Consider the following 24483-nt stretch of genomic DNA (forward strand, 5'->3'; position numbering starts at 1 on the left):
GCTCTCTCAGGTTGTTGAGAATCTGTCTTGTTCACCTCTACAGGCCTCAGAAGGCTTCAGCACAGGAAAAACACTAGACAGATGCTTTGGGGCTGGTGCTGTGTTGTAGCAGATTAAGCCTCCATTTGCCCCACCTGCATCCTATACAGGCTCCAGTTTGATTCCCAGCTGCTCCACTTCTGATCCAGCTCCCTGCTGATGGCATGGGAAAGCCGTGGAAGATGGTTAAGTGCTTGGGCCCCTGCACCCGCGTGGGAGACCAAGAGGAGGCTCCTGGTTCCTGGCTTCAGCTCAGCTCAGCTCTGGATGTTGTGGCCATTTGGGGAATGAATCAGAGGACGGAAGACCTCTCTCTTTCTCTCCCTCTCCCTCTCCCTCTTTCTGTAACTTTGCCTCTCAAATAAATAATTCTTTAAAAAAAAGTATCAAATCAATGAATTAACAAATAAATAATGCTTTCTTAAGATTTATTTTATTTATTTGAGAGGTATAGTTAGAGAGGGAGAGAGAAAGGTCTTCCAATTAGTGATTCACGCCCCAAATGGTCACAATGGCTAGAGCTGGGCTGAGCAAAAGCCAGGAGCCAGGAGCCAGGAGCCAGGAGCTTTTTCCACATCTCCCACCCAGTTACAGAGGCCCAAGCACTTGGGCGTCTTCCACTGCTTTCCCAAGTAATGGCAAAGAGCTAGATGGGAAGAGGAACAGCCAGGACATGAACCAGTGTCCATATGGATGCCGGTGCTGCTTAGCCTACTACGCCACAATGCCAGCCTTCTAAATAATGCTTTTCAAAGAATTCTTGTAAGAGGGCCCTCCAAAATACTGAAGTACAGTTCTTCATTAAGGGACCCTTCCCTTGCCGAAAAAGGAACTAATTCCTTCAACCCTGTTGTAATCATTAACCACTCACAAGTTGTTTATTGAGAGGAAAGTTGCTGTTTCTTTCAAAAGGTAATTCCTCAGGACAGAAGCATGCAAGACCTGCCAATGGAAAGATATGTGATACTGAAGATCACAAGAGCAGATCACCTGAGAACTGGCAGAGGCACAGCAAGAACAGAGGTGCACCAAGGCCATTCCCCAAAGCCCAAGCTCTCGCCTGAATTTATCCAAGCTTCTGTTTCTGTACCTATGGTAAGCCCTTTGTGAGTTGGAGGCAGAGAGGTAATTTGGAGCACTGGCCCCTACCTCCTATGCTGGCCACACAAATAAATTCTTTTTACAAAAGTTGCTGTCTCTTATTTTGGCTCACAAAGACAATAGGTGACAGATGTCCTTTATTCAGTACAATACTAACTCTGACACTGAATATTGGTAAGATGGATAACTTTAAAAATCATTTTCTCTTAAATAATGTAATTTGTGATTTATTATAAATGCCCTAAAATGAATTAGGTCTCTTGGCAAAGAAACATCTTTGCAAAGTTTTCCTGATATGAACTTCTAATTTATTGAGATATTATGTGAGAATACTAACAAGTAAGATGTGCTGAGTTGAGCTGCTAATTTTTATATTTGGGATCACAGACCTACTGTAATTTCTTCTCAAATGCTTAATTTTTTTAAAAAAAATTAATTTATTTCAAAGGCAGAATTAGAGAGAGGCAGAGATAGAGAAGTCTCCATCTGCTGGTTCACTCCCCAAATGGCTGCAATGGCCGGACCTGGGCCAATCCAAAGCCAGAAGCCAGCTTTTCCCAGGTCTCCCACAAGGGTGCAAGGGCTCAAGGACTTGGGCTATCTTCTGCTGCTTTCACAGGCTATACCAGAGAGCTGGGTTGGAAGTGGAGTAGCCAGGACTCAAACCAGTGCCCATATGGGATGCCAGCACTGCAGGCGGCAGCTTTACCTGCTACGCCATGGTACTATTCCCTCAAATGCTTAATTTTTAAACACTTAAAATTAATAATTTTATGAAAGAGAAGACTAATGCTATAAAATAGGTTATTTAAGAATGTTGTCTTTGTATATTTTTGGAAATATAAACAAAATGCAATTAGATAATGTTGACACCTGGTAAAATCAGAAATATTGTATTTAACCTCATGTTCAGTAATTATATAAATCTCAAATTACTAAACTCCTCATGATTTTTTCTTTTTTCTTTTTACTTTATTATTATTATTATTTTTTTTTTTGACAGGCAGAGTGGACAGTGAGAGAGAGAGACAGAGAGAAAGGTCTTCCTTTGCCGTTGGTTCACCCTCCAATGGCCGCCGTGGCTGGCGCGCTGCGGCCGGCGCACCGCGCTGATCCGATGGCAGGAGCCAGGTGCTTCTCCTGGTCTCCCATGGGGTGCAGGGCCCAAGCACTTGAGCCATCCTCCACTGCACTCCCTGGCCACAGCAGAGAGCTGGCCTGGAAGAGGGGCAGCCGGGACAGAATCCGGCGCCCTGACCGGAACTAGAACCCGGTGTGCCGGCGCCGCAAAGCAGAGGATTAGCCTACTGAGCCGCGGCGCCGGCCAACCTCATGATTTTTTCTAAATCCTTGTAGTCTTTTGACCAGATCAGGAATCATAAACCAGATACAATGTTACTTAGGATATGAATAAATATTAAAAATTTATTGTATTATGACTTTGATTTAAAACAGTTCCTTCTTTAATATTGTTTCTGAAAGACAGAATGACAGAGACCAAGCAAGAGATCTTTTATCTGCTAGCTCAATCCCCAAATGATCACAATAGCTAGGGCAGGGTCAGTTTAAAGTCTCTCAATCCAGCCACACCCCACAGGGTTTTGTTTTGTTTTTGTTTTTTAGATTTATTTATTCATTTATTTGAAAAGCAGAGTTATAGAGAGGCAGAGGTAGAGAGAGACAGTTCTTCCATCTGCTGGTTCACTCCCCAAATGGCCACAATGGCCAGAGAAGGCTGATCCAATGCCAGGTGCCAGGAGCTTCTTCTGGGTCTCCCATATGGATGCAGGGGCCCAAGGACTTGAGCCATCTTCTGCTGCTTTCCCAGTCTACAGCAGAGAGCAGGCTTGGAAGTGGAGCAGCCCGGACTTGAACTGGCACCTATATGGGATGTCGGCACTGCAGGTGGTGGTTTTACCCACTACGCCACAGTGCTGGCCCCCCAACAGTTTCTCTCTTTACTTGAGTCTTTCCTATTCATACCTGCCCCATTTCTAGATTTTTCTGATTTCTCTGAGACAGCCACACTATGTGTTGTGAATACAAACTTTATACCAAATGCAAAGAAGACCCAGACCAAATTCACTTGCTTTTGTCCACCCACCTCTTGCCAGACCTGTTTGGCTTGCAGCATAAAGAAATGGACACCATTTAGACCAAGTGCAGTTGTAAGCAGAGAGCATGTATGGATCCTCTGGATGCTGGTAGTATATTTGAGACCTAGATCAGACAAAGGGCTATGCTATTCACTGCTAAACACACAATTTCTTCATCAGCCAAATGTTCCCCACCTCTTCTCTGGAGACCCAGGGTCTATGTAAGGTAGCTAGATGGACACTATATGAGGTGGTGGGCAAGGGAGACAAGAAACCCAGAACCCCAGTCTAATCCCATGATCCCAGAAAGCAGCAGCAGCAGTAAGTAAGGTCTTTTCCAACCATCATTGGTGGTCCCTGCACCTGTTGGGATGCTCAGGTGACCAGGAAATGAAACTGCTCCATGCCAGGAGACAGGCAAGACTGCAACATGGACAGGATGTGTGGAGCCTGGTCTAAGCCCTACTCTGTAAGCCAGACTGCATGTGCAGTGGGTCATATCATCCCGTCACTCCCTCTATCTCCCTGACCTAATTTTTGAGGCCTGCAGGCCCAGGAAGGAGGCTATGCAGTCACCCCTCAGCTGTAAGCCTGGCTCCAGCTGTGCCCAAATGTCTACCTCCCTCCAACCCACTGCTGGTCTCCCTTGGAGCCCAAGTCTTTTCCCAACTGCCTGAAAGAAACTCTAGGGGAAGTGAAGAGTTACCGTAGCTTACAAGGCACTTACCTATTGGAAAGGAGCTCTGGGATGAGACCAGGAATAGGTCTGCAGGATGGATGGCCCTGCAGTTCCTGGGCTCTAAAAAGCTCCCATGTGCTACTTTAGCTCAGAAGTTAATTTCTGCTGTACTCTGTCATTTGTTCTTTAGAATCACATTTTCCTGGCTCGGTGGAAAGCATCAATGAGAGGCAATATTTGGGACATTCTAGTTTGAATGCTAGTGAACTAGTAACTAAGATTTCCGTGTCCATCTCCACTTTTATTTTCTATGTGCCTTTTCTCTATTTGCTCGCCATATTTCACTTCTGAACCCAATGGAGAGAGGTGACAAGGTCTCCAACTATGATGTGTCTACTCCCTTATACTGATTAACTTTCACTTTGTGTATGCTAAGGCTGAGTTGGAGGAAACATAGAAATTTAGAACTGTTTGATCAACTGGAGTAATTAAATATTTTACTGCTTCAGATTTTTCCCATTCTCTAAAACTTTTGCCCTTAAGACAACTCTGTCTAGAAAAAGAATAGCAACTTTATGTTTGTGTTATTTAATTTTATGTAAAATATACATAAGCATTTATTTACCCTATAATCTGTGTTCTTTGTTGTATTTGAGATCTGCATCTCATGATTAATATTTGGGAGATCCCCAGGGTACATAACTAAGCTAATGGGTTTTCCCCTATGGGTAGCAGTGGAGGTGGGAGGAGTGATTTCCAGGCCTGTCCTCAGGATGGGAAGTAGGAAGAATGACTGCAGCTAGAGCAGCTAGAGCATCTTTCACCACATCTGTACCCTGGAAAGGTAATGTAGACCAGGCTCCACACATCCTGTCCATGTTGCAGTCTTGCCTGTCTCCTGGCATGGAGCAGTTTCATTTCCTGGTCACCTGAGCATCCCAACAGGTGCAGGGACCACCAATGATGGTTGGAAAAGACCTTACTTACTGCTGCTGCTGCTTTCTGGGATCATGGGATTAGACTGGGGTTCTGGGTTTCTTGTCTCCCTTGCCCACCACCTCATATAGTGTCCATCTAGCTACCTTACATAGACCCTGGGTCTCCAGAGAAGAGGGAAAGGCCATGCAACGTGGGTGGCCTGTCCATCATGAGTGGGAATGTGCTGAGATCTGAGCTAAATTCAAATCCAACCAGAATTTAAAAAGAGCTTTGTGGATGGGAAATAGCATTTCAAAGAGATTTTAAACAAATCTGATGATCAAAATGAAGGGGGAGAATGAAACCAAAAAGATTAAAAGTAATGTGAAGCTACTAGAATTTTAGACACTATCATATTTATATAGAAGGGTTTCCAAATAGTGCAACAAAAGTGAAGATAGGTCAGACATAGGCCATATGAATTTAATCAAGTCAGGATTCAATGACAGACAGCAGTAATCTACCTCAAGAGAGTGTACACAAAGACGGCGCCATGGCTCACTAGGCTAATCCTCTACCTGCGGCGCCAGCACCCCGGATTCTAGTCCCGGTTGGGGCGCCGGAGTCTGTCCCGGTTGCTCCTCTTCCAGTCCAGCTCTCTGCTGTGGCCCGGAATGCAGTGGAGGATGGCCCAAGTGCTTGGGCCCTGCACACGCATGGGAGACCAGGAGAAGCACCTGGCTCCTGGCTTCAGTTTGACGCAGCGCGCAGGCCGTAGTGACCATTTGGGGGTTGAACCAACAGAAGGAAGACCTTTCTCTCTGTCTCTTATGCATGACAGCCTATCATGGAGAACATAGAGTAGCTGTGTGTGGTTCAAGTTCTCAGGACTGGGACCTCAGAAAGAAATGGGGGATGGTGCTGTGGCATAGCAGGTAAAGCCGCCATCTACAGTGCCAGCATCCCATATGGGTGCGAGTTCAAGTCCCGGCTACTCTACTTCCAATTAGGCTCTTGCACCTGGGTGCAAGTCCTTGGGCTCTTGCACCTGTGTGGGAGACCTGGAGGAAGCTCCCAGCTCCTGGCTTTGGACTGGCCCAGCTCTGCCTGTCATGGCCAACTGGGGAGTGAACCAGTGGATGGAAGATCTCATTCTCTCTCTCTTTCTCTCTGCCTCTCTCTCTCTGTTTAACTCTGACTTTCAAATAAATAAATAAATCTTTAAAAAAGAAAAAGAAAGAAACAAATCATAAGAAGAGCTTAATACATCTGCTTATCTCTCCTTGTTCCAGCCTTCCTGCTTACAATGGGCTGACTGACCTCGGAGTCTCTGGTTTAGGATTCTTCTACAAACCACAGCTCTGCTTCTTGCTCCAACTTAAAGATTACCTCAAGGTTAGTAATGCAGAAACCTGTTAAGAGAAATAATGTGTGGGCTGGCATTGTGGCATAATGAGTTAAGCTACCACCTGCAAAGCTGCCAACCCATAGGGGCACTAGCTCGAGTCTCAGCTGCTCCACTTCCAATACAGCTTCTTACCAATGCACCTGGGAAAGCAGTGGAAGACGGCTCAAGCCCTTGTGCTTCTACACCCATGTGGGAGACCCTAATGAAGCTTCTTGCTCCTGGCTTTGACTTGGCCCAGCCCTGTCACTGCAGCCACTAAGGGAGTGAACCAGTGGATGGAAGATCTCTCTCTCTCTCTCTGTAACTCTATTTTTCAGATAAAATATTTTTTTAAAAAACAGAGAATGTAGCATTTGTCAAATCCCTAAGTCCAGTTCTAGAAAGACAACAGCTTGGCTTCAGGAACTGTGTAACAAAACAACAAGTATAAATCCTTTGCTGGAGGGTGGATTACTCACATTCTGCATGGACTCAAATCCTATGCTTAAATAGAATCATACCTTATAAAGTATCCACTTGTTTAACAAATGGGAAGAAAGCTTCACTGGGGAGTTCCACTCACCTAAGGACAGTAGGCTGCGGTAGGTCATCCCTGTATAGCATCCTCTGAGCACTGTCCAAGTCGTATCAGTCATCCTGGGAGAAGTCCACAACCAGGTCTTCAAATGACACCAACATGTGTAACATCACATTTCTCCTCACCATATCAGCTCTGTTCACAAAACAGGAAGACAGGGTGTGCAATCTCTGTGTGTCTTATATGTCTTACAGAAGATGAAGCTTATTTTGTACTCCATATGTCAACAACAACAAAAAATTACAAGGAAAATTCCTTGCTTCTGTAGCCATTTTGTAGTCGCAAAACTACTATGACAGTTTCCCTTATATATCCACAACTGACCTTCCTGGTAAGGTTAGGAAGGATGGACTTCTGATTCTGTAAGATCACAGTGTAGTCTGTACACATCAGTATTAACACATAACTGAAATCACATATTAGATCTATTGAGACAAACTCATCCTAGATTTAAATGCAAAGTGTTTCATCAGGTCACACTTCACTGAAAAGCTGAAGATGGTTCTCAGTGTGTGCTCATGAATGTGAGAATACAGACGTCACATTGCAAAAGCACAAGAACAGAGACCAAGTGAAATGGAACTACAAACATCACCTCTAGTGAGTGCTCCTGGCTGTAAGGAGATGAGGCAGTAAACATGCTCCAGGAACTGACAACTTAATGATTCTTTACTTACAGAGTTGGCCTGATTCCAACAATAAAAATGTGCTCCGCTAAGTAATTGTGAAAACTGCTTATAAAGTGTTCTTAAGCATCCATATATTGCCTTCAAAAACCAACACAATTGCTAATGTTCCCATGAAAACGATTGCCTGCTTCATAAAACCCAAGGCATAAATTATGATAAATCAATAAAAACTAGAAGCTATTTAGCAATTTGCATTTTTAAGTTATACCCCAGAGGAAGAATGAGAAAGAACCAGAGGGACAGAGGGGAAGAAGTTAGAGTAGGACTTGACCACTGACCATCAGGACACAGAGCAATAATACTGATGAAGACATTCATTGTGAAAAAGAAAAAAGTAAAAGAAAAAGCAAGAACAAAATTCATTTCTAATTTGTTGTGTACAGGGTAGACAGTGGAATTTAATTTGATACTATGTGCATGAGGTGTAGGTAGACACAGGTACTATAAACTGTAACTGAAAAAAAGGAAAAAGAGTATGATGAGATGAAGCGAGACTGATGGTGGACACAATGTGTTTGAAATTTCAAATATGTGGCTATGTCCAGTCATATAAACTAGAGCTCAGAGAGAGCTGTAAACTGCAGATAAAGATTTTGGAAGTAGCAGAACTTCTGTTAAGCCTTAAGCCAACAGAGTGAATGTAGTAAGAAGAGCTAAGAGATAGAAGGCAGAAAAGGAATGGGTGCAGAATCCGAGGAAACACTACCATTTACTGCAAGAGGAAGGGAAGGAAATCCTAGTAGAACCAGACAAAGCAGAATGAATTTCAAAGTATTCCAGGAATAAGAAAAAGCTCAAGATTACAAAATCTATTAATATAAGTATCTATGAGTTCAAAATTTCCAACACCAAAATGAACTTATATTTTAATTCTATGCCCCACAACCTTCTTAAATTACTTTAGTATATTTCATCATAGTCATGGGACGATGGAAAGAAAATTCTGTGATAATCCAGACATTGCAAAAGTATATTTTAAAATATTTGCAATTATAAAACAGATTCTCAGTTAGAGATATAAGTATATTCTTCTTACAATTAAATTCATTTTTAACCATTTCTAAGTCAGAATAGCAGGGAGAGAGAAAGATTTTACATACACTGCTTCACTCCCCAGATGGCTGCAACAGCAAGGTTCTATGCCAGGCAAAAGCCAGGAATCCAAGCATTTGAACCATCATCTGATACTTCCCAGGATGCATTGGGAGGGCACTGGATCAGAAGCACAGTAGCTAGGGTTCAAGCCAGGCATTCTGATAATAGATGTGGGAATCCCAAGCACCAGTTTAAGCCATTGCACCACAATGACTGCCCTTAATACATTCTTTGATGCATTATAAACTATATACATTTTAGCCTAAAGGTAGAAACAGAGTTAAAGGGGAAACACTGGAAGATAAGGATGCTCCATCATCACAATTAAGATAAGAGGTGCTAGTCAATTCAAGAGAAAAGTAGATGAAAATGAGTATTATTTGCTTATAAATTATAGCTACATGACCCAGACGATCTACTGAAAATGACTCTGATTATGATGATTTAGCAATAAAAATAACATAAAAGTAATCAGATAGGAGTGGGCATTTAGCATAGCAACTAAAATGCCCATATTGCACATTAAAGTGCCCAGGGTTTTATTCCCACACTGGGGCCTTGACTCTAGCTTCCTGCTGCTACTGCAGGCAGGGTTGATGACGCCAGTGTTGGCCAAGCAGAGGTGATACAGATCAACTTTCTGGCTCCAGGCTGTTCCAGCAAAGTCCCAACCTCTGCAGGCATTTTGGGAGCGAGTCAGCTGATAGCAGCTCTTTCTGTCTTCTTCTTTTAATATCTAAAAAAGAAAATAAATAAACATTTTAAAGACTACTTATTTGATTGGCAGTTAGAGAGAGAGAGATTTTCCATCCACTGTTTCACTCCCTAAAGGACCACAATGGCCAGGGCTGGGTCAAGCTGCAGTCAGGAGCCAAGAACTCCATCCAAGTCTCCCACATGGGTAGCAGGAGTGTAACCACTTCGGCTGTCTTCTGCTGCTTTCCCAGGTGCATTAACAGGCAGCTAGATCAGAAGCAGAGTAACTGGCATTTGAGCGGTGCTTTATGGGAATGCCAGCAGTGCATGTGGTGGATAAACCCACTATACCACAATACCAGCCCCACCAATACATTTTTTAAAAATTTATTTATTTGTATTTGAAAGTCAGAGTTACAGAGAGGAATAGACAGAGAAAGATCTTGCATCTACCAGTTCACTCCCCAGATGGCCACAATGGCCAGGGATGAGCCAAGCCAAAGCCAAGAGCTTCATCCAAGACTCCCACACGGGTGGCAGGGACCCAAACACTTGAAAGTCATCTTCCACTGCTCTTTTCCCAGGCCATTGGCATAGAACTGGATCAGAAGTGTAGCAGCCAGGACACGAACCAGTGCCCATATGGGAAGACAGCATCACTGATGGCAACTTTTTTCTTAAGATTTTTGTTTATTTGAAAGGCAGACTTAGAGATCTTCCCTCTGCTGGTTTATTCCCCAGATGGCCATAACAGCCCCATATCAGAGCCAGGCCAAAGTCAGAAACCAAGAGTTTCTTCCAGGTCTCCCATGTGGGTAGCAGGGGCCCACACACTTTTGGAAAAAACTTTGGAAAAAAATTATAGCACAACTGTTTGGGGAACTGGAGAGCAATCAAAATAAAAGGCAGGCCGGGTTCTAGTCCCGGTTGCTCCTCTTCCAGTCCAGCTCTCTGCTGTGGCCCGGGAAGGCAGTAGAGGATGGCCCAAGTGCTTGGGCGCCTGCACCCACGTGGGAAGAAGCACCTGGCTCCTGCCTTCAGATTGGCACAGCTCCGGCCGTAGTGGCCACTTGGAGAGTGAACCAACGGAAGCAAGACCTTTCTCTCTGTCTCTTCTCTCACTGTCTATAACTCTACCTGTCAAATAAATAAAAAATTAAATTAAATTAAATTTAAAAAAATAAAAGGCAGAAACTAGATTGAGGAAACCAATAAAGGGGAAACTCATACATTTTGTTTATTTGACCAGAGGACATTCTCCTGTTTACATACAAATTATGGAAGTAAAAGCTGCCGTTTTACTTGCTCAAGATGTAATAGAGTAAATTTCAGGGCTTAGAAGACAATCAAAAATAGGAGAAGAGAAAATTAAGTCCTGTAAAGAAAGCTAAAGAAGTGTCTAAATTTGTAAGCGTAATTGACCAAAATTACTGGCTGACTACTATGCTACTTGTAAAAATTTCAGAGGAATCAATAAAAAGCAGCCAATGAAAACTAAAAGAAATAGTTACTAATCACTGCAAAAATAAAAAGCATGGGATTGGAATGAAGCTAGTTAACAGCTTTGGAGAACAGAAATCATTCTCCTAAAGAACTTAATAGTATCTGCAAATTCTGCATCACATGACTTACAATGTTGAGGATAAAATTCGGAATCACTACACATGTGGTGACTCATACTCACAAGAGAAAAGTCTTTAGAAAGAAACTTAGATTTAGTCAGATATTGCAAGAAGCTAACAAAACACCTAAAGTATCTCTAAATAGCTTTCAGTATTTAAAGGAGGATATAAAAATAATAGAAAGGATGATAGAGACAAGATTACCAAAAGAAGACTAGGAAAAAACTTCAATTTCATGTCTATAGCTATAAAATAGAGTAAGAATAACAAAAGTCTACTTATAGGCTAAACAGTTTGGAAAAGGAACAAAAAACATAATGGGGGGTCAGCGCTGTGGCATGGCGGGTTAACGCCCTTCCCTGAAGCGCCCAAATCCCATATGGGCGCCAGTTCTAGTCCCAGCTGCTCCTCTTCCTATCCAGCTCTCTGCTATGGCCTGGGAAAGCAGTAAGAAGATGGCCCCTGCACCCATGTGGGAGACCTGGAGGAAGCTCCTGGCTCCTGGCTTCAGATTGGTGCAGCTCCAGCCAGTGCAGCCATCTGGGGAGTGAACCAGCGGAAGGAAGACCTCTCTCTGTAGCTCTGTGTTTCAAATAAATAAAATAAATCTTTTAAAAAAAACATAATGGAGGGGCCAGTGCTGTGGGGTAGTGGGTTAAGCCACCAACTGCAGTGCTGGCATCCCATATGGGCACCAGTTCAAGTCTTAGCTGCTCCACTTCCAGTCCCTGATAATGCACCTGGGAAAGTAGAGGAGGATGGTTCAAGTCACTGGGCCCTGAACTCAAATGGGAGACCTGGAAGAAGCTCCTGGCTCCTGGTTTCGGCCTGGCCCAGCTCTGGTCATTGCAGCCAATTGAGGAGTAAACCAATGCATGTGGAGGAAGATCTCTCTCTCTCTCTCTCTCTCTCTCTCTCTCTCTCTCTCTCCAACTGTGGTTTTCAAATACAATAAATAAATCTTTAAAACACACACACACACACAATAGAATTTGAAATATGGTCTGGCTTTGATGCGCCTCCCAAGAGCATGTGTTGGAAACTTAATCTCCAAGACAATAATTTCACCAGTTTTAAAAGGGCCTGAGGCTATGAGATTTATCTCTTACTCTCTCACCGTGTAATGACTTCTGTCATGTTAGGATGCAGGACATGGCCCTCTCCAGATGGGGATTCTTGGCCTTGAACTTCCCAGCCTTCAGACTGCAAGAGATTATTTTTAAAATTTTTTTCTTTATATTCTAACCATTTTATAACATTTTTATATCAGCATAAAATAGATAAAACAGATCAATATATATTTTCTAATTTTTTAAAGTGCTATTTGTTCATTGGAGAGGTAGGGTTATAGACAGAGAGGGAGAGACAGAGAGAAAGGTCTTCCATCCACTGGCTCACTCCCCATATGGCTCTAATGGCCGGAGCTGAGCCAATCTGAAGCCAGGAGTCAGGAGCTTCTTCCATGTCTCCCACATGCAGGGGCCCAAGGACTTGGGTCATCTTCTACTGCTTTCCCAGGCCACAGCAGAGAGCTGGATCAGAAGTGGAGGAGTCGGGACTAGAACCAGCACGCATTTGGGGTGCTGGCACCACAGGCAGTGGCTTTACCTGCTATGCCACAGCACCAGCCCTTTGCTAATAATTTAAAAAATGAGTTAATTATTCATTTTAAAAGGCAGAGTGATAGAGAGAGATCTTTCATCAATTGGTTCACTCCCAAAATGGCCACAATGGCCAGGGCTGATGTAGGCAAACCAGGAGCCTAAAACTCCACCTAGGTCTTCCAAGCATGGATGACAGGGGCCCAAGCATGTGGGCAGTCATCTGCTGCTTCCAAGTGTGTCAGCAGGGAGATGGATGGGAAGAGGAGGAGCCAGATGTAGACCAGCACTTAAGCCAGCACTCTGATATGAAATGCCAGCATTGCAGTTGATGGTTAAACCTACTGTGCCTCACAGGCCCTAATATTTTCTAACATTTGTGAAAGAGAGAAGGAAAATGAAGAAGGCTTTCAAAAGCTGCTAAGGGAAGTTCTCCAGGCTGAAAGGAAAAAGTGCAAGGTTCTAATATGGATTTACAGGAAAGAATCAAGATCACTAAAAATGGTAAGCATGTGGGGGTTGAGCAAGCATTGTGTTGCACCAGCATAAACCACCCCGGAAAATGCCAGCATCCCCTATGAGCATGGGTTCAAGTCCTGGTTGCTCTACATCTGATCCAGGTCTGTGCTAATGCACCTGGGAAAAGCAACAGAAGATGTCCTGAGTACCTGGGCCACTACCACCCATGTGGAAGACCTGGATGAAATTCTAGGCTCCTGGCTTTGGCCTTGCCAAGCCCAGCCCCTGTTGTTGTTACCTCTTCCTCCCTATCTCTGTAACTCTGCCTTTCTTTTTTCTTTCTTTTTTTTTTTTCTTTTTTTTGACAGGCAGAGTGGATAGTGAGAGAGAGAGACAGAGAGAAAGGTCTTCCTTTTTGTCGTTGGTTCACCCTCCAATGGCTGCCGCGGCTGGCGCATCTCACCAATCCGAAGCCAGGAGCCAGGTGCCTCTCCTGGTCTCCCATGCAGATGCAGGGCCCAAGGACTTGGGCCATCCTCCACTGCACTCCCGGGCCATAGCAGAGAGCTGGCCTGGAAGAGGGGCAACCGGGATAGAATCCGGCGCCCCAACCGGGACTAGAACCCGGTGTGCTGGCGCTGCAAGGCGGAGGATTAGCCTGTTAAGCCACGGCGCCGGCCCAACTCTGCCTTTCAAATAAAAATAATAATAAAAAAATTGTGTGGTAAAAATAGAAAGCTATATGCCTGTTTACTTAATTTTGTCAAAAGAGGTATGATTATTTGAAGAAAAACCAAAAGTAGTAAAATGTACAGGTGTCAAAAATAGAACTTACAGGGGCTGGCACTGTGGAATAGGAGGTAAAGCCGCTGCCTGCAGTTTTGGCATCTCACATGGGCATCAGTTCAAGTCCCAGCTGCTCCACTGCTGAGCCAGCTCTCTGCTGTGGCCTGGGAAAGCAGTAGAAGGTGGCCCAACTCCTCGGGCACCTGCACCTGTGTGGCAAGCCTGGAAGAAGCTCTTGGCTCCTATCTTCGGATTAGCGCAGCTTTAGCTGTTGCGGCCATCTCAGGAGTGAACTGAGGGATGGAGGACCTTTCTCTCTCTTTCTGCCTCTGCCTCTCTGGAACTTTGCCTTTCAAATAAATAAATAAATTTTTTTTAAAAAGGAGATTATCTAATAACAGTTCCTATATTGTATATGAAGTAGTACAGTATAATTATGAGAATATTGTGATAAGTTCCTCAAAGTTTAAATCTTTGGAGTAATTAATAGCAAATTCATACATAATCAGAAAGTTAATGAAACAAAGCAGTGTATGTGTTTGGTAGCACTGCCACAATGCAGTACTATAGACTGGTGGCGTAAGCAACAGAACATCACTTTTTCATAGTTCTGGAGGATGAAGTTCAAAGAACAAGCTGCCTCCAGGGTTGGTTTCTACTTTCCTACTGATGCCTTTCTCTTTGGTTTGAAGGTGGCCAAATTCTCACTGTGACCTCATCTGTTCTTTCCTGTGTGCTCTCTTCTCTCATGTATCTTACAAAGTCACAACTTGGTCTGGATTAGGATCCACCCATAGTCTTCAGTTGACCTTAATTGCCTATTTGAAGGACTTGGGCTAAGAGATCAGTTCAAATGCCTTCACACTACACGGGAGTCCTGGGCTTGATATCTGGTTCTGCCTTCTGACTCCAGATTACAGGATGGGTAAATTCTATGCAGTAATGATGGTTCAAGTAATTGAGTTCCAGACACCCATGTGGAAGACCTAAATTGAATTCCTAGCACTTTACTTCAGCCTAGCCCAGTTCCAGCTATTTCATGCATTTGGAGAGTAAATTAGTAGATGGAAGCACTCTCTGTCTTTGAAATAAATTTTAAAAATTTAAATAATTAAAAAATATTTGATGAGGCAAAAGTAAGGTGATAAAGAAAAAAGAGGTAGAAATCAGATGAGACAAGTAAAAAGCAAGTATCTGTACTATCATAAATATGACTGATAAGGGTTCCATTTCAGACTTCATGTTCTACAAGAATTTAGCTTATTTTCATCTAAGTTTTAATTTGAATCATATAACATATGTCTTTTTCGTGTGGTATCAGAAAGAATAGAAATCAATTTGTATTCAAATTGGACAGCTCTAATGTCTTGTAAGCATGCAACTTTACCTTGTTTATGTATATTCTCTGATGCTGAATTATATCTATTATTGTGTTTTTATTTTAAGTAATAAACCCCCTTGGGGCTGGCATTGTGGTGTCACACAGACTAATCTGCTGCCTGTGATGACAGTATCCCATATAGGCACAGGGTCACACCCTGGCTACTCCACTTCTAATCCAGCTTCCTGCTAATGTACCTGGAAAATCAGCAGAGATGGCCTAAATATGTGGACCCCTGTCACCCACGTGAAAAGCCTGGGTGGAGTGCCAGGTTCCTGGCTCCAGCCTGGCCCAACACCAGTCATTGTGGCCTAATTTAGGAAGTGAACCAGGTAGAAAATTTCCCTTTCTCTCTATCTCCCTCTTTCTCTGTAACTCTGCCTTTCAAATAAATAAATCAAATAAATAAATAAAATCTTTAAAAAAAATTAATAAAACTTCATAAATTTCCTAAAATACAGGGCTGAAACAAGCTGAGGAATAATTAAGGAATCAACTTACTGGAGACACATTCGTTTTCTCTTGTCTTAGAAACACGTAGAGGTCTCTGTAATAGTACCTGGAAGAGAAGGTGAATGGAGCAAGTTCTGAGTGAAGTGGTTGAGGTTGCTTTGAGATCCTACTGTGCAAAGCAAGATCATAATACAATCAAATTGAGAATAATAAAAACATTAGATAAAAAAACAAAAACAATCAGATTCCCAAGGGGAATTACATCCTTTTAAATGAGAAGGGGAAGAAAACGCTCCCTGAAAGAGCACTCACAATTCTATTAATTGGTAAAGATTAAACTACAAGTTACCAAAGGTTAATGAAAAGATTTATTTGCTATTGATTTTGTAAGATTAATACTGTTGCAAAGAAGTGTAATAATTTGGAAGATTCAAATAAATTGTAGTATAAGTTGGAAAGAAACACCATGGTGTGGCTAAAATTTATACTACAGAAAATACTGAGTAGAATTAGATATTTTTCTATCAATATAGGTGTTCCACAAAGGATTCTACATTTGTATTTCCCCCAGAACTTCTCTTGCTTTTACATATCTAATATTCCATAGAAAGTTTGACTCTTACAACCTGATTTTTTTTTTGCCCAACAATGATATAGGAAATTAGAGATAATATATACTTACGTTAATATACTTTTCAAGTAATTGATCTAAATAGAATGCCTTTTTGTATTCAAGCCTTTGTGTATTCCTTCCCCACAGTGACTATTGATTTTGTTATTTTCCTTACATTAGCACATAGCAAAACAGGAAATATGATGCAAAATGTTAACCAGAATTTGCCAACTGGGGTTTCCCTTATTGGACACAATTATTTTGTGAAGATGCTTGGTACTTGCCTGTTGGAGACACAGGGCCTAGCCAAAGGCCAGTGCCAATCACTAGACAAATGAGTGATGCCATTAGCAAGGCACCAGCTTCAGGACAGGCCCCAGCTGACTACACCCTCATCTGTGATCCCAGAAAACATCCACTCAGGAAATGACTAGCTGACCCATCTTAAAATGCTGAATCAGGATTACAAATAAAGTGCCTGATTTTAGCCCTGCACGTTTTTTGCTTTTTTGTTACATACCAAATGCTGATATGTATTGGTTGGTAGGAGAGAAAAAGCTGAATTACATGCCCAATACAATTATCAGATCTTCAATCACACACAACATTTATGAGCATGATATATGGCAATCTGATGGATGTCAGCAAGGTCACTGACCACATAGTAACTGGAGATCATAAGACAATTCTTCAATTTTTACATGTATTTTGCATTGTATGACATTTCATTTGTATTTATCAAAACAATTAGTAAGAAGTGATTCCCATTTTAAATGTTTGAAAAAAGGCTAATACTAACTTTCTATAAACTTCATGATTATCAACAATTGATAATTAACATTACAAAATTTTGGGCTCACACGATCCATCTAGAGTATGAGAGAGAAATGATAGTCCTGGTCAAGGCAAAGTCCCCTAAAATAGTGCTTGTTTTAGATTGTGGTTCCTAAAATACATCTCAAAACTAACTGTGAGTTTTGAATTGTGGCAAGAAAGACAGCACTACTCAAAGTCAAGTGTGCTTTGGATTGGCGTTGTGGCACACTGAGTAAAGCTGCCACCAGCATCCTTCTATGAGTGTTGGTTCATGTCTGGGTTGCTCCACTTCTGAATGAGCTCCCTGCTAATGGCCTATGAAAAACAATGGAATATAGCCCGATACTTGGGCCCCTAATACCCACATGGGAGACCTGGAAGAAGCTCCTGGCTCCTGGTTTCAGCCTGACCAAGATTCAGCCATTGTGGCCATCTGGGGAGGGAACCGGTGAAGGGAAGACCTCTCTGATTCTTTGCAACTCTGACTGCCAAATAAAGCAATGAATCTAAAAAAAAAAAAAAAAAAAAAAGCCAGTGTGCCTGACATCCACAAATCATGTGACGCTGGTCAACTCACATATCTCCTAAAATCTACTTTGTTTCATCTCTCTTCAGGCAAACAGGTCCTTGTAACCCTTTTTGTACTGCCAGGAAGAACTCTCAGGATAGAGAGAGCATCATCACCTCTCTGGGTACCAACTGTGACAAACTAGGTTTCAGAGAGCTCCAATTCTGGAAATAATGGGGGTAGAATGAAGGAATGGGAGTGGATTAGGGAGTAATGTAGATACACTCCCGGAAAGGATGGGTTCCCCTTCCACTGAAGGCCACACCTTTCAGACCAATGAGTAATATTTTCTAAGGCTTTGCTTCTCATAGATCATACGAAGTTTCCAATATCACCCAGTCTTTAGTAGCTTATCCATGAGATAAAATAACATCACTCCAGGCTGGCACTGTGGTGTAGTGGGGAAAGCCACCACCTGCAGTGTTGGCACCCCATAAGGACCCCAGTTCGAGTCCTGGCTGCTCCACTTCTGATCCAACTCTCTGCTATGGCCTGGGAAAGCAGTAGAAGATGGCCCAAGTCCTTAGGCCCCTTCACCCATGTGGGAGACCTGGAAGAAGCTCCTGGCTTTGGATCGGCAGAGCTCCAGCCATTGCAGCCATCTAGGGAGTGAACCAGCAGATGGAAGACCTCTCTGTCTCTCTCTGTCTCTGCCTCTAACTCTGCCTTTCAAATAAATAAATAAATCTTTAAAAAAAAATCAATCAAATCTCCATCTCTCTGAGCAGCAGGATCAACAGTTGCCTCAGCCATACAATACTATGATCTTGACCTTTAAAAGGGATTCATTTGTTCCACTATGAAAGCATCATGCAGAAGGTATGAGCCAAAGGGTTATTCTTTCACATGGATTCCTATTCATGGAATCCACTCTTCCTCACAGCAAACTACTGTGTTCTAACTAGGATTGATGCCAGCATTGTGGCATAGCAGGTAAAGCTGTTGCCTGTAGCACCAGCATCCCATATGAGTACTGGTTCAAGATCTGGCTGCTCCACTTCTGATCACCTCCTTGCTAATGTGGCTGGGAATGCAGCAGAAGATGGCCCAAGTGCTTGAGTTCCTGCACCCAGAGGGGAGACCCGAAAAAAGCTCCTGGCTCCTGGCTTCAGATGGGCCTAGCTCCAGCCATTACAGCCATTTAGGGAATGAACTAATGGATAGAAAAATTCTCTCTCTCTCTCTCTCTCTCTGTAAACTCTGCCTTTCAAATAAACAAATAACTTTTTTTTTTTTGACAGGCAGAGTGGACAGTGAGAGAGAGAGAGACAGAGAGAAAGGTCTTCCTTTGCCGTTCGTTCACCCTCCAATGGCCGCCATGGCCGGTGCACCACGCTGATCTGATGGCAGGAGCCAGGGGCTTATCCTGGTCTCCCATGGGGTGCAGGGCCCAAGCACTTGGGCCATCCTCCACTGCACTCCCTGGCCACAGCAGAGAGCTGGCCTCGAAGAGGAGCAACCAGGACAGAATCCGGAGCCCCACCGGGACTAGAACCCGGTGTGCCGGCGCCACAAGGCGGAGGATTAGCCTGTTGAGCCACGGCGCCGGCCCAAATAACTATTTTTTAAAAATAAGAAAGAGAATAGGATCATCCTTCAGTACTCTTAATTTCCCTCAGAGTTCCAGTATTCTTGGAAACTAGAATTTGTGTAAGTGTCTATACACTCAAACAATTTAAACAACATACTTGGCAGGATACACAGTGCAGCATGGGGCAGGAAGTTCCACTTGCTGAGGAGACACAACAAACCCCACAAACACAGCTACACTGTTGTAAACAGCCTGTACATGGGCTGACAGTGATTTCTCTGGGAAATTAGGAATATGTCACTGGTACTGGGAATGCCTTCAGGTTACAGATGGATAAACCAATGCCACAGAGGTCAGTAACAGGATCCTCTCGTGGCTGAGCTGGAACTAGACTCACTCCAAACACCTCCCGGCTCATACAATCTGCAGGTGCTCCTTGCCCCACTGCCATCTTGGATTGACCACATCATTGTGGAATATGTGACATCAGCTTCTGCATGATGGAAGGACACAGGTGCTCTAGCAAAGCACCCACCTCCAGCAGAGTATTCACTCAAAGCTCAGCCCATGGTGGGCTTCCTCACCCTCAGACCTTAGGTTCTAATGACTGTGCTGTTCCCCACAGGCCCAGAGCTGTGGCAAGCAACTCCCTATCAGGCCTCACCCACTCAAGAACCACGGATGCTTCTGCTCCCAACAAGAGAACAAACGTTCCACTCCCCCAGGATCCCTGTGGTCTGTGGGCCCCATCTTTCCCTCTGGCACTTACCTTCAGGGACACAGAATACATTCAGTGTCTTTAAATCAGCATCAGGACAGTTGCAGGGCCTAGAACTTCAGGGAAGAAGAGGACGGGAGTGAGCAACATGACCCACACTGAGAAAGACCTGAAAAATCCCTTCCCATGGATCTCTGCTGGTGCTGTCATGGAAGGGAGCGACTTCATTTCCCCTAGGCCTCTGCACCCCTTCACAAAGAAACAAGAAAATGATGTGTCTATGTCCTGGGCCTCAGCCCTGCTACCTTGAGACCAGATGTGATGCATCAGAATTGGCCTCTATAGAATTCCAATTTCTAAATTATGGCTTAACAAACTCATATTTGAAAGGAATGTGTTAGGAACACAGAAATGTGGACATGGATGATCACTGTCATTACACTTACTTTTCAGTTCTGACAATTGTACTGTGTTTATAGAACACATATGTATTTATTGCAGATCTTCCATAAAGCATGGGGAAAACTGCAATGACTATTCTAAGATACTTGAACAAGAAACTGATATTACTATGGCAACTCATGTCTAGCCTTTAAAAAGAGGCTTGCTGTCATCTACTAATGTAACTTGTGAGGCATCCATGAATCATATTCCAGAGTTGGGAAAACTCTTCTAGTGCATACACTGGAATAAAATAGTGGGCCCTAAGGTGGGTGCATCCCAAATTAATTGCATAAATACAAAAATATCAATGCCTGGTAACTAGTTGCCTAGGAACTCCTGAAATCCCTCTGTCCATCTGTGTCACAAATTCCCCCTCTCCCCTTATTCTATTGAGAGCGGGATCTCATCTATCCCTGCCATTTGCTGCTTTCCACCACCAACTAGGCAAGTAGCTCAATAAGTAAGGGCTTCACGGAGCTCCCACTGCTATAGCAGCTCCTCTCCAAATGGGGATAGGCATGGTTCCTGTTGTGTACTTGAATGGAAGTGAGATGTGCTATCTCTTAGCTCACAAACTATCCATGGTTTTCTCTAAACCTAAGATAAGATTTGCTTTGTTCAAATTCCTGTCTTCCCTGATTCTGCCCTTGCCCTGCAGTGACTTTATTCTGCAAATTAAGGAAGCTCAGTCTCAAACTTCTAAGCCTAGGTACCTCCATCTTGGACAAGAGAAGCAACTGTGCCATGAATACGTAGGTTTCAAAGTTATACTCCTTGATATAGAAAATAAACGTCCAGGGGTCAAAGAACTAGACTGCACCAAAGAGTATTTGGTCTTCATGTCCTTTCCTAGGAATGGTTCCTCCTAAATAGGTAGTCACATACTTCTGCCAGCAGGAGCTGCTAACACTAGGATTGAAGGTATGGATTTTGGGGGCCAGCACCATGGCTCACTTGGTTAATCCTCTGCCTGCAGCACCAGCATCCTATATGGGTGCCGGGTTCTAGTCCCAGTTGCTCCTCTTCCAGTCTAACTCTCTGCTATGGCCCAGGAGGGCAGTGGAGGATAGCCCAAGTGCTTGGGGCCCTGCACCCACATGGGAGACCAGGAAGAAGTTCCTCGATCCTGGCTTCGGATCGGCACAGCGCCACCCGTGGCAGCCATTTGGGGAGTGAACCAACAGAAGGAAGACCTTTCTCTCTGTCTCTCTGTCTCTCTCTCTCGCTGTCTATAACTCTACCTGTCAAATAAATAAAAAATAAATAAAAATTTAAAAAAAGAAAGTATGGATTTTGAGAGGATTCCTGAAAGTAGAAAAAATAGTAAGACCATATTCACTGCAAGTTTGCTGTCTGTAAGCAGTCATTTTCTCTGTCTCCCAGCTACATCCTCCATGTGTGATTGGACTTCACAATTTGGAGCAGTCAGTGTCAAGGTTTCTAATAGTTGCTTTTAACTGAATGCAGAATGAATAGCTCCTGTTGTTAAGATAAAGGGAGTTATCATCAGAGAGTGAGGTTGACTAACTCAGAATCCAACAGATTAAGAGAGCTGAGGTCAGTCTTTTCTGATTGCCACTACTAAAAATAGTTAGTCATGTACCTGTGTTATCTGGTCATGTTTGATATGGTATTAATTTATTTCACAAATATATTCTTAAAAAGATACTCAAATAAAGTTAATATCACCTTTCCTCACAATCTGTTGCCCCGAATCAATCACTGAGATGTACAAGATACACCATACTGTCACTTTGTTATATTTATATCCACATCTCTATAGAAATGTGCAGTGTAGCCTACAGAAGGAAAGAAAGATTTCATGTGGAATACTACAATATAAAACATTACACAAAACTCTGAAATAATCCAATATGTCCTCTTAAAAATTGTCAGAAATCATATAACTTTCTTAAATAGTATAACTGAATTATGAATATAGCTCACTCACCATCCAATTCACCCACCGAAAGTACACATACAATTCATTCCTTTTCAGTTCTGGGTAACCATATCTGCTGCTGGACTGGGACATATTATCACCTCTAAAAGAAAGGAGGCAGAGCATTTGGCCTAGTGGTTAACACTCTCCTGGGGACACCCATATCTCAGAATGCCTGGGTTTGAGTGCCAGTTCCACTCCTGACTGAATTCCAGCTTCCCATTAACGACACCCTGAGGACACATCATCCAGCAGGCAATGGTTCAAATGGCTGGGACTCTTAAGCCATTTGGAAACCTGCCTCTCAGCTTTTTAAAAGTTGTCTCAAAATAATCAACTTCTTTAAAAACACTTAAAGACAGAGAAAGAGGGGAGAGATACAGTCCACCCACTAGTTCACTCCCTAAATGCCTGCTACATCCACAGATCGGTCAGGCTGAGGCCAGAAATCTTGGGGTTCAATATGGGCTTCCATGCAGGCTGTAGGGATCCAAGTACTCAAACCAATCACCTACTACCTCCCAGAGGGTGTACTGGCAAGAATATGGAATCAGAAGAACAAAGTTCATACCCAGGTACTCTCGGATATGAAATGAGGACATCCCCCAAAATTTAACCTCTTCACCAATCACCCACCTCGGCATAATTACTTTTTATACTGGAGTACAGGTAGATATTCTCAGCTTTAAATACTTACAAACAGAAAACCATCCTTTAAATTTTTATTGGGTTTTCCATGGAAAATAACAACAAAAATACTGAATGAATGAACTGCATCACAAGAGAAAACAGCTCTTGTGCTGTGAGTTTCAGGGTAGAAGTTGGCATCCAGCTACTTGGGGAGATCTCTGCACATTTATGGGTTTGTTGCCAGACTTAGTGCTCTGGATTGGAAATGATTTATCCCCTCTGAAACTCATGGGGAAATTTAATCCCAGTTGTGAGATATTAAAAAGTGGGTCCAGGTCAGACTTCAGAAGAGGTGATTAGGATAAATCCACTCACGTGATTAATGGGTTAATGGCTGATCTCCGGGGGTCTTCCATGAAATCCACTTTAATTGGCCTCTCTCTCCCACCCTGTATTTGTCCCCCAGCCACCTCAGGCCTCTGCCAACAAAAGGACACCGCCAGGCGCTGGTCAACCTCGGACCAAAACCTTGAGCCAAATAAACCGCTTCTACCGCTCACCCGGCGTGGGACGCTGTGCTCAGGTAACAGGACAAGGACGCAGTGCCCCAGGAAGAGCTACTCCGAGAGAACCCGGCGGTGTACCTGAGACTCCACTCCCCGTGGAGTTAGAACACTCAGGGCACTCAGGGCACCCTGGGCAGAGAGAGGGGCAGGAGGACCCGCAGACCACAGCTCCTCCCCACAGTGCAGTCCACGGTCCCCCTGAGGACCGTCCCGCCCTAACTGCACAAACAGGGCAGACCTGGGGCTGCGGTCCCTGGGCTGAGCCCGCACGGGCAGAAGCCCGGGTCCTGGCCACCAGCGCAGCTCCCACCCGGTGGGCCCCACACTCACCATTTCCTCGCTTCGCTTCCGAGGCATTCTGGGGTCCTCGGGCGGCTCCTGCGGTGCAGGAAGTTCACACAGCGCAGCCCCTGAGGCACCTGCGCCCGCTCAGCAGCAGCACCGGGGACCCCTCCCAGCGCTGCCACAAAGAAAGGTCCCGCGGGGCTCCGCAGCGTCGCCCTGACGTGCCTGATTGGACCGTGGCCGCAGCCGGCCCGCGCGACGTCACAGAAGGTGCAGCCAATCAGCATCCCCTAGGCTGGGGCGGTTCCTTGGGGCGGGGCCTGGTAACAGGGGAGGTGGGGCTCAGACTGGAGCCGCCGTCTTCTCCGGCCCGGGTGCTCCGGCAGCAGGGGGCGCTGTCCCAGCTCTGGTGACCTCAGCTTCTGGGCGCCCTCAGCTGTCTGCGACCCTGCTGGATCCTGTGAGCCCAAGCTTGGCTTCTTGTTGCTAGCTCACGTGAGGGTTTGTAAAGCTGTTTATCTGATTGTACTTAAAGCTATCACATGGACTATTTTATCTTTGATTTCTCTTACAGGGATTTGTTTGCTAGTCTCTTTAAATTTTCTTTAAGATTGATGTATTTATTTGAAAGTTACAGAGAAGAGAAGGTAGAGGCAGAGAGAGAGAGCTTTCATTTTCTGATGTCACTCCCTAAGTGGCCACAGTATCAGGGGCTTGGCCAGGCCAAAGGCGGAGCCAGGTGCTTCAACCAGATGCCCCATCTGGGTGCA

At 43.9% G+C, this 24483-nt stretch overlaps 1 long non-coding RNA gene across 7 annotated transcripts in view; it reads right to left on the reverse strand.

Annotated features, from left to right (window-relative positions):
* Positions 1–23942, reverse strand: part of LOC133776002 (uncharacterized) — a 42431-nt gene extending 18489 nt beyond the window's left edge. For 2 of the 7 annotated variants that reach the window (XR_009868325.1, XR_009868324.1), the window contains exons 1-8: positions 23759–23942; positions 23238–23341; positions 22242–22335; positions 19898–19962; positions 15649–15706; positions 12038–12123; positions 9004–9338; positions 6804–6953 (exon numbers count right to left, since the gene is read on the reverse strand). This is a non-coding gene — a long non-coding RNA (uncharacterized LOC133776002). Of the gene's footprint in view, positions 1–6803; positions 6954–6974; positions 9339–12037; positions 12124–13815; positions 14116–15648; positions 15707–19897; positions 19963–22241; positions 22336–23237; positions 23342–23758 lie in introns of those variants that run through there. The other 5 variants (XR_009868327.1, XR_009868322.1, XR_009868323.1 and 2 more) reach the window with 5 other exon arrangements.
* Positions 23943–24483: the final 541 nt, after the last annotated feature.

The sequence above is a fragment of the Lepus europaeus genome, chromosome 17, assembly GCF_033115175.1.
Source record: "Lepus europaeus isolate LE1 chromosome 17, mLepTim1.pri, whole genome shotgun sequence".
Lineage (NCBI taxonomy): Eukaryota > Metazoa > Chordata > Mammalia > Lagomorpha > Leporidae > Lepus > Lepus europaeus.